This window comes from Pinus tabuliformis, chromosome 5_1, assembly GCF_031772625.1.
Source record: "Pinus tabuliformis cultivar Carrire ecotype Pingquan chromosome 5_1, CPIR1, whole genome shotgun sequence".
Lineage (NCBI taxonomy): Eukaryota > Viridiplantae > Streptophyta > Pinopsida > Pinales > Pinaceae > Pinus > Pinus tabuliformis.
Window position 1 is genome coordinate 329,082,033 of NC_142305.1, and position 12,072 is coordinate 329,094,104.

Here is a 12,072-nt window from a genome sequence, read left to right on the forward strand (position 1 = left end):
GCGTGAGGGAATTTTCGTTGTATGATAGCGACATCACCTCTTATGTACGTCATCACTATTGAAAACACTTAATGCAGCGACCTACACCATCTTGACATCGTGGCTCAGAGACGTAGTCCCTCTTGGATTAACTCCATTATCAACGTCTTGTTATTCCATGTGCTGACGATTGTCATGTTCCTCTTCTTTACAACATGCAGATGCATTCATTAATGTTCTTTTAAAAAACTGAAATTTAACTCATCACGAAAGTAAAAGGTCTTGGAAGGGTCCTTTGTCACACCCAGACCCAGATCACACTGTTACAATACATATATATACATGCTAAAGAATCCAATACCATGGACTGAAAAACCATCATGTCCAAAGCCATGTGCAAAAGCCATGCACAAAACCATAGGTAGGTCCACCTAACCTAATATAAGGTCCAAAAGAAAATTTCCCCGTGGCGATGCCCCAGACCTGTAGAGGGGGGCTACCCACCCCCCTCGAACCCCCTAGATAGGGGCGGTTGCTGCCCCCCCCCGGTTCCCCCCGCGCTGCACAATAAGTGAAATGAAGGGGGGGCTCCACCCCACCTCTCACCCCCTGGTTAACTAGGGGAGCTAGTCGTGGAATTAATATAACACAACCCAATAATATCATCATGTGTCACAAATGGATCATCCACCAGTCTATCATTGCGGATTTGCTAATGGTGATTCTTGATGATTGCAAAACCTAGCTGCCATAGGCTGGGCCATATGCTCTCTAGAATAGACACCCTATCTCTTCTATGGACATTGCATTGGGTCAGCCACTCCCATCGTGATGTGCTAAAGAATTGGTCATTATGCCAGATCACATGCCATGATTTTCTCCACCACCAACTCTCCCAATCCTACCCAACCATCCTCAGGCATCCCCATGGTCAAAGCCTTAGCTTCATCCCAGGCATCCTCATAGTCTTGGAGTCATGCCACCAAAGTTACTGATTGTGCCTCTGCTACTTCGACATGCTATCATAGACTCTCCATCTCACTAGCAGTAGATGATCTAGTCTGCTCCCCATATGGACCACTGATCTTGAGTCATCGGCATTGTGCCAGCCTCTCAAGACTCTCCTCCTCCCGAATATGTCGTCGTCGCTGAGGTACAATAGGATTACTGACCACCCTTATTCACCGTGGATCATTGTCTACCAAGTAGGTCAATGGTCATCCATGCGGCCCCACATCTACAGGAAAAAAGACGTGATATAAAAATCATATAAAAAAGGAATCATAAAACATACATGTTAAAAGACTAAAATGCAGAAATAGAACAAGTCACATACTTGTTAGCCCCCAAGTGTCACCACAGGGGAGCCCTATATTTGGATCACCCGTAAAGTTCATTCCATGGTGAGGGTACTCAAGAATCATTTGAGAGTTGGGAAGAATCCAACCCTCCACCTCAGTGTTCCAATAATTCCCAGTTGCACCTCCACCATCACGTGGCATCACGGGCACCCACTGTCACATCGTGGGGTCCTTAGCAAGACCTGGGGGCACTGATATAAGAGGCCATCATATCAAAACCCTCTCATATATGATACTACATAAGATACTAGGATAATATAATGCCTAAGCCTATTCCTACAAAACCTATTTCAACTTGGAGACCATCCCCCTATACACAAAACTAGCCCAGTCGAAAAACTATCCCACCTACAGCCTCTACAACACTGAGATCACAAGCCCTGATACTCAGTGTGCGGCCTCCAAACCTACCAAGCACATGATTATCGAAAACACTGCTTGCTTGGTGACATCCATGATAGATGATGATTTGAAGCAACCATCCTCAATAGGTTTGGGCCCGAAGTGGGCCTCTGCCCATCTCTAAATATCCACCAGCCTAGTTGGTAGGGGATGTGGCAAAATCTATCCTTGAGCTACCAAACTTATCACAAAATATATATATCGAATTTTTCACTGATCGATAGATCGATCTCTCCGGCGACAAAGATTTGTTGATCTACGTCCCATAACTGAACCAAAAATAACAAGAACTCATCACACAACCTCAAGATGGGGTTATGAAGGAACTTCAGTAATCCCCATCCAACTAATGTCCTACTAGCTACAACATTCTCTGTGATTGCTACCCATAAAGGCTGCAAATACAGCTCTCACTAGAGCATTCCCATCTTGCCATCCAGGATATCAAATTTTCAAAAGTCAGCCTCCCATGTTGTAAAAAACGATTCTTTAAGCACCGTTCATTCATGGACATCACATGGGTGTGCATCTGGTGTATGTCTCTCAAATAGACATGTAGTACATGCGTCTACCATGCCATAACCCACAATGATCCCACATTCGAGCCCACTCATCTGCTCGCTGAGTAGATTTTTCGTCTGAACATCTGTTATTGATATAGATGTGTGAACTATGCAGCGTGGGGTGGTTGAGCTGCAACATCGCCAAAACAACGACGCCATAGCTTCTGTTCAATTAGCCACACTGAATGTGTGAATCTCAACCCCTTTCCAATAGAGTCTTTGTGTGAGTCCCTAGTAAAAATGCAGAGACCATGCGACTCTCACTCATTCGCCCACAAAGCCCAAGCCTTTTTACCCTAAAAAGGCCATATGGGGTACCCCTATATGACCTACCTAGCCTAGTCTACACAATTGACAAAGTAAGGGTTTAGTGTTCTAACGTATCTTTCCTTGCGCACTACCCTCATACACTGGCTGATCGCAATGGAAAGAAACAAATATTGGATTAGCTATGGCCTCCCAAAATAGTAATTGAAAATGAGGTGGAATTGAGCCCACTTTGCCCTATATATTGTCATTTTCGACATCTTCTCAAGCCTAGTACATGAGCTCAAGATATCTATTTTCAAAATCGTCAGAGACATAAGGATCAAAACCACATCATCTTAATCATGGCACCCTTCATTCCATTTTAACCCAAAACTCATTTTTGGACCCGCCACATGCTCAGAGTACCACTTCAGGTGTGCCTTCTCTTTTTCTTCAATTCATCTTGTTCATTCTCTTTCATATTATTTCTATGACAAAAAAATATGTTTTCACTTGGGGTATAGGATTTTAAATTTTAATCACATGAACAAAACCTCTTTCCATACATAACACCCCAGTGCTCAGTGACAATGCAGGTATCATTCATCACTCATCATGATAGGATTCTCACAAAGCTTTGCATATCTTGATGTCATTTCTCTAAAATGCACCATTGGATCCATAATCTTGACCACATTTACCATTGCCTCCCCTTTCATATGGTAAAATTCCACATCATGCTATAGAGCCTTCCCACTCATGGATCACCTCACCTTATAGACCCCCACATACTATTAGGATCCATGACCATCTACCTAGGCCTAGGAACCACTTCAGGTTGAATGCCTTGAAGATAAACCTCATTCTTCTTCACTCATTCCTTACCAAACCTATTCCCAGGCTACCCATTTTATGTTGCGCCGGATCAAGATGGACTCACCATCGCATTCTACATTTTGCTTACCATTCACTCATATTATAGTAGACATCCGCATCACTTCATCCATTTCACTAACCCTACACAGATACCAACCAATGGGAACCTCTCCCTCAGTGAAAACACAGTATCTCCATCGTTATGTAGGTGACCATTTTCATGGGGAACCTATCTCCATGTCTATACATCCAAACAACCTTCATCTTCTTTTGGAAAGTGTACAATTTTTTATTAGGAAAATCCTCCCCACCCATATTTTCATGTCCTTTTACCTGGCAGTAGTTTCTAGTCACCATTGGTCAAAGCTCGCACATCATCCACATTCATTTACCCTCTTCACACCAGTCAGAACATACTTACACCCACCCTGGAAGTCCTACTGTCTCCAGTGCCATCCATATCAAAAAAATTGTTTTCATTGCTTCCATTTGCATAATAGCTCCGACCTCACGCCAGTTTTCCATATCCATTCATATCGTCAGCTTTCATTATCATGCCTGTTTGACCTGGACTATTATAAACTACTTTCACATTATATTGATTCCCAAAATCAATATTTCGAGTGGTTGATGCTTCTTTGCTGTCGACTTCAACACCTATATTCTAGGATCAAGACAATACCTTGGATACTCCCCTCTTTAAGGGACATCCTCAGGTGGCACAGTGGGAATCACTATTTCCCACTGATGTCATTTGTCCCCTTGACATTCGACACCAACACAAGTTTTCATGTCAAGTTGGTACCATACTTAAAGACCACTACAGTTCTTTCATTTAGTTGAAGAATCACATATCACTAAGCACCTCATACAACAATTCTTACATCATGATACGTGGGAGGTACCCAAAGTTGAAGACCCATGCATACCTCACCACCTCATTCAATAGTGCTTCACCTTTCTTATGCATGGGGGAACCAGATTCAGTATATTTTTCAAGAAGGGCCTTGAGGGCATCAACAATTATCATAGTCAACCATCAGCATGTCAACAACCACAATGTTGATTGGACATAACCATTCCTGTCCGATTGTAATAATTTTCCACTAGTCATCATAACAATCACGGGACATGCCCACCTTGTATAAACACATTTTTACTTTTTAGGTTTTCTTTAGAGCATGGTTAGCCTTTATACCGAGTCAAGGGGTTTCCTTACTCATCTCCATAACAAAACATTCTCTCTCTCAACAAGTTGATTAGATTCCCCATCAGAACTAAAAAACGTGATGTATCTCAGCTATATGTTTGCTCCTAACCTCATACATCAGGGGGCAATTATTTCACCATAAAATCATACACATGTTTTCACAATCCAGAAGACACTTAAAGTCATCCAGCAGAATGCACAAGTGAATATTTTCTAGCTGAAGCCATTATGAAGTTCAAAAAGAAAAATTCTCCTAAGTTCCAAAGTTTATGGAGTTAAAAAAATTATGTTTGCGCAGTTGTTTCTTAGATAGTCATGCACCGTGCGATATTTCCTTTGCAAGCCGTGCAGTTAAGAAAATGGATAACTCGGCAAAATCAGGACCACTTCCCACACTTGGAAGCATTTCCCTGACAGGATCTCAGTCAAGGCTAGTTGAATTCCATTCACCTTGAAGACAGTCAAGGACAACTAAATTCATGAACCAAGAGAGGGAAGATGGATTCAAAAATTCTATATAAACAGGCCATGGGAGAACTAAAATATGATACAATGTTATGATGGAAAAATTGCTATCATAGCAACCCAAAAATTCATTGTTGAAGAAAAGAAAGTAAGAGCACTATCATGTTGGCCATATTTCTTCTAAGAAATCCATCATCTTAGTGAGAGGAGAAGAGTCCACCATTGAGAGAGTCGTCATAATTATTTGAGAGAGAAGAGAAGCTTGTAAAGAGATTGAGGAAAGGAACCTCCTTGCTGAGGATTTTTGAGTGCCATAGCTCAAAGAATTCTCTTCAAGTGTTTAGTATTCATCTATTGTATTCAACTTCTACCACTAATAGTCAATAAAGGGATATTTTTTCATTATTTTTTTGACTTGTTTGCTCCATTGAGCATTATTTGTGTATTTATCTCTTTGTTTTAATTCATATTTGTATATGCATTGTTTTCACTATTTTCAATTCTTTGTTTATCTAAGTTTGTTCCCTAACATCACCAACTTTGTCTATATGCCTTTGCAGGAATAACCAACTACTAAGGAGATGTCTTTTGGTACACCATTGCTACAAAAACACTACTACAATAGCAACTGAAACTAAATTCTTCTTCAGACCGAGAACATACATAACATCTTTTATTGTGAGAGGAGAACAAGAATCCCTCTGAAAAGTAACTGTACTGATGTCGGTCGTGTTATACCTTCCATCATCTCCCATCTCGATGTCCATCTGGAGCTCCTTCTCCTACAAGTCACTAAAAAAATATTTGTTGTCTATCATATGAAATGAGACTCCACTATCAAGATAAAACACACTACCCATCACAGATGCCACCATGCATGCAATGAGTTCGAATCTAACTCAAATTGTGAAGTTAGAGCTTCACCTATTTCTCCTCCTGAGGGATTCTTGTTGGCCTTCTTATGCGAACACTTCATGGCATAGTGTCCCATATCATGATAGTGAAAAATTTTAATATTTGACAAGTATTTGTTCTTTTCTAGCTGACCCGAATCTCCTTTGGATTGGCATTTATTCCCTTTCACTTTCTTTTCCTTTCTAGACAGGGCACAGTTCACCTCATCCTCAACCCTGGATGCAGTTCCATCTCTATTACTCTGCCTGATCTATTCCTTCACGAGATCAGACCATAACCACTCCCACCTTGGTTGTTTGTCTCTACCATTCACGGAATCATGATAATTGTGCTAGCTCTTGGGAAGACCCAACAAATTTAGAGCTACCACGTATTCTTCTGGAACAATATCATGACACTGTGAATTTGCACAGGGACTACGGTATTAATTCAGCCTTTTGCATATTAATGATATGAATCTTTTCCTTCAGTGCCATCTTCCTATGTTCATTCTTGTTCTCAAACAAGTTGGTTAGTATTTTCCACATTGCAAATGGATTTTATTTCTTGTGGGCATTCGAGACAATATGATCTCAAACTCCCTCCAATATGATCCTCCTTTCTTTAGCTACATCCTTCTTCCACTGAGCAAGATCTTGGGCATCAGTTGTTGGGGATTTAACTACATTTCTATTTATGTAATATAGTAGCATGTTATCATCTAATACTTCCTCCATATGGATCTTTGATGCCACACAATTTGTGATTCCTTCTAGAGAATACTTGAGCCCGAGTTCGGTGGAATTCATATTCTCAGTACTAGAGAAAACTTGCAACATTATCTTGTATTTTGAACCTCTTGCACAAAGTTTGAATTCTCTTCTCTTCTATTGTGATTCCTGGTCTAACACCATGTAGAAATTCCTTATAGATTAAAATTTCTTATGTAATATGCTAAAACAAGAGACTTGGATCTACTGTACTCATAAGCGGAAACAATTAATCGATCGAGAATTCACAACATAAACATGAGACAAAATTCAATCACATATTCTAATAGATTTATCGAAGAGGAAATATTTCCACTCAAAATACCTTCCTATATGTATTTCATAAGATAAAAAAAATAGAGAAGAAATACAATGCTTGTTAAGGCTTGAATAATCTATGCAGAAGTATAATCTATCTCACTGCCTCATAAGCTGACTCTAGCCAATACTTAGCCAATTCTATTACTTGCCAAGCTCCTATTTGCTTGCATTGTTTCTCAAGGAATTAGGCTCCTATTAATTAGGAAAATCCCCATCTTGAATTTTGCAATCCCTATAGGACCTTCTTTGACTGCATGCACCACCTGTACAACTAGTAAAATTATACAACTGATAGTACACTGCCCTTGAACTCCAATCTCAACTGGGTAACTCGAATTTCATGCATGCATGATTTAATTATGGCTGATTTATTATTTAACTGGTTGAACACATGAAGTCACACCCCACTGCTAGACCTCCTAATAGTTCCTCCAACAATTGATAGTAGTTTAACTGACATTGACTATGTTTAACTAAATTGAACTATTACAACTAAAATTAAAATTACCCTATCCTCCTAAAACTTAGGAACCAATCTACAAGACTCAAGTTAGGCCCTCATCTTGAATTAAATGATCCAACTAAGTGAAATTAAATTAGTTAACTCATTCTTGTTTTCTTGTGATATTGAATTACAATTTTCTCCTAATTTAATTCAAGGGAAAATTAAATCAGGATTTTCTTGTTGCCATTTTCTAGAGAGTGGGACCATTCAAGGAATCCTCTTAGTTTATTTTGTTTCTCGGTTATCATAGCCATATCAAGTAACAAAAAATCAACTTTAATATTGGCCATTTGAGTCAAAATAGTAAATCCAAGCAATGAGGTTGAAGAAGAAGAAGAACGAGAAGAATGTACAATTTGAGTGGAAGAAGAAGTGTTTACACATGAATGACTAAAAGAAATAGCTCAAGTATTTTTACTTGAATGTTTCTTAGCTTTTTTCTTTGGCGGTATGAGCCTTGTTAGCATTTCTAGATTCAACATGAAAGACATCTTCTTCATGATCCGAATCAATATTAGCCATGGTAGGGTTAGATTTTTCCTAAAAGTCTTATCCCTAGATTATTTGAGAATTTGACACATTTTCCCATCATGATATTCTTCACAAAAATCACACCATGGTTGAGAAAATGGAGGAATGTGTTGATAAGCTTGCTATGTAGAATGGGCATGCCCCGAAGTGGAGGTTTTAGTTGAGAGTTACATCTTCGTTCATTTGATATCAATTTGTTACTCATGTGTTGCTTGAGTTATAAGATTGAAGTCATACTTATTTGGTTAGTTTGACCCTCAAGGGGTATGTCTATTCTTTAGAGCTTCTCTTCATATTCAAAGCAAATTTGTAAGTTATATTCAAGACTAGTAGTTTAGTAGCATTCTTCTCTTCTAGTCGTTGGTAATAAGGGGGAGGTAATGCACTACTATAATGCATCATTGCAACTTGGTTTTGAGGATGAATAATCTCAAGTATTTTATTATTTATTCTAGTAAATTGAAGGTTAGAATTTTTAATATTTACACGTTTCAGAAAATAAAGATTATTGTAATCGCGTAAGAGATCAATCAACCTCTTAAGTTAACCATACATTGATTTGAACCAATAACAAAGTTCATCCAAGTGATAAATTATTTCGAAGGCAATTCAAAGAAGTATACAACATGTGAGAGAGAATTAATGACCAAGCATATATATGTATCACAATCGTTTTCCCTAATATTGTGCCAAGCATTTGAAAAATCTATTATGTGCTCATTGGTGGCAATGGTGTCATTGGAAAAGAACTTGGGTATATGATCTTTAAGCGTAGGAAGAGGAGAATTTGCAAGAGTGATATTCAAAGGGGATTGAATGTTCGAAGTAGTTTCATTAGCATTCTCTTCGAATTAAAATATTCCAATTTTTTGAATGACCATGGTCGTATTAGTATTAGATCCTTGAGGATTTAAAGATGAATAAATAGACCCAATTGATATAGTTTGGGTAGCAATAGAACTAGAATCAGATGAATAAGTTCTAGAGGATGAGGATCTCTTAGTTATAGAAATTAAAATCACATGAAGGAATGACAACCAGATTTTTTATGGCACACTTCTCTTCACAATTCTCTCTCTCTACCTTCATAGATCCCATTCTCCTCTTAAAAGAATTGAAAATAGTTTTGGGAAAGTTTTCGTGTTAAAAGATCATTTTATATCTCATTTTCTAATATAATTGACTAGAAAGCACGATGAGTTTTGTGAAGGCATAATTAATAAATAACTTTATAATTTTTATTTTTATTTTGACGCTAATAGGTGAGACCTCATTTTTATTCCATACTCAAAAAGATATTTTAATGATAAGAAATAAACATGCGAAAACAACAATAATCATGACAACAAACAATATACATATATCACCAACAAAGCATCTTCCAAGACTAAGATTATTGAATGATAAGAAAAAGTATTCATAAGTCATCATGCCATAGTAATAAATATGCAGATAAATTCCATGTCATTTTTCCTCTCAAAAAAATTCTTTGCCTCTCCATGTTCTTTCATGATAGATATATACCAACATGTCCCAATAAAAGTGCATGATCAACAAAATTTCATATGTATCACCATGTTTTCTTCATTCAAACATAACTTGTATAATAAATAAAATAAACCATTATATAAATTCAAATGTATGTGTATAGAATATTATCCCAGAAAATTGAAATAGTGCCACCATTGTATATCAATCTGACAACAACAAAAAGTGAATAATATACTGCAAGAACCGACAAGGCCTTTTCTCGACCTATGTGATGGAGCACTCTCTGCATGTTGATCCTTTTAGTGAGGGTCAGACTTGAATTTTAACATGTTCACCATCATTTCATGTGAATTGTCTCCTTTTGAACCAGATCATTCTCCTTTTCACAACATTCCTTTTCTATGGCATGACTCTATTCATTAATAATAAAATATATACCCTACATGGCTTGATAAAAACTCGATAGTGTAAACTATCTCCACTGTTCATTAATCAAATATCAGATTACATATATATAGGAGTATTGTCTCAAGATAGGAAAACTATATTAGACATACAATCTGTTGGTTGATAGAATATCTCAATCACACACCAAACTAGCAACATAGTTAGGAAAAGACTCCTCTATTTAGAAAGACACAATTGAGACAAGTAGGAATTAAATATTCCAACACACCCCCTTAATGAGTACTTGTCTCAATATCAATTTGCAAAGTCTAGTTGTGGTCAAACATAAAAGAATATGTTGATGTCCATATAAAGGAGCAATCATCCATCAGAATGCATGGGTACTAACCACTGCAACCGCTAGTCTTATAGGATGTCCTTGACATAAATGGTTCTTTAAACCATTATAACTGCACACCTGTACATGTAGCTGTAAATCCCCCTCCAATATCATCATGGGTTTTATTGGATTACCTGTAACCATGCTCTGGATTTTATCGGATCACCCTTAACCATGCCACCAAGGGCTCTTAGGCACTAAGGCTAAACACAACCACCAAGGCTCACTCAGCCATGAAGGCTCAACACAGCCACAAAGGCTCACCATAGCCACTCTAATCCAGAAATCTGCCACTAAGGAAATCCAGCCACTTTGGGCCACAAACCTACCACTAGGGCACACTAGCCACTCTGGTCTACAAACCTGCCACTAGGACACTCCAGCCACTAAGGCTCACCAAAGACCTGACTCAACCAGGCCAAGGGTTTTCTCAGATAACCCTAAACCATGCCAACATGAATCTCTATCCCACTTCACTCTCACATGTGGTTTCTGGCTTAGCACAAACCGACACTGCAAGTACAAAGTGGTTTCTAGATTACCACGAACTATATGGGGATACAAATGCCTTACAAGGCTTACATTTCACTCTCCATCTATTGGAGTTACCAGGTACATAATTTACAATGACCACTACAAAAATCTTAGGCTTGCTTACTAATAAAATGTGTGGCTCATAATACAACATAATATTGAGTCTATTCTACAAACACAAACAAACTTTCAAGCCCATTTGAATTCTTTTCCACTCATCTTGGATACACCATACCATTTATATGCTCGAACACACCACTACTTTCCCACATGAATATCATCGGATTTGTACTTTTGAGTCTTTGACATCTTCATTTTTAACTTGGCATATAGTTCTTGATCTCCCTGTTTTACCTGTCATCCATTAGAGTCGCGAATTTTAACAAAATGAATTCATATTGAGGTCACGAATCTCAATATGTATACAAATTTCCAAGACTTATACACTATTACCGATACCAAAAAATACAAAAATTATACCCATCATGAATCTATAATGAATGGATTAACTTCCAGTGGTCAGGCATAATTCACACCCTTTTTACGACAGGTAGGAGAAAAAACATAAGAGAGAATCCTCAATACAATAACGATATCCTTTCAACCATTCAATATTCTTCTTGGAACCTTCATACTTGCTCGTCGAGCCACATCCCAAGCCTTCTGAGGAGCACTAACACCTTGTTGCGAAGCAAAGAATGACTCAAATATAGGAGAGTCAAAAGAAAACCGTGTATGTTTTCACCTTTCAAGGGGTTGCTGGGAAATTGACAGCCTTCTCTCTTCATCTGTTGTCAAATGCGGATTCTCCATCAATTTTTGCCTACCAATTTCCTGAGGTTGATTCTTATACTTTTCCTGAAGAATTTGATAATCATAAGGAGCAAACCACCTCTGAAGCCCTTGGAATAGAAAGTCACCCAACAGAGCTATCAGAGGCACCAGTATGATACTTAGCTAGAAATACCAAGTCCTCATTAAAACATAAATAACATAGTAGATATTTTCCTGTCTATCATGCCTTGTCCTGATTCAAGAGTATAGAAATATAAATAAAAACCAGGCCAAAATGCTTCCAGCAATGCTATAATTGTGCCATCTTGTGATGAAATTACAGGCCATCAAAAGACGCGA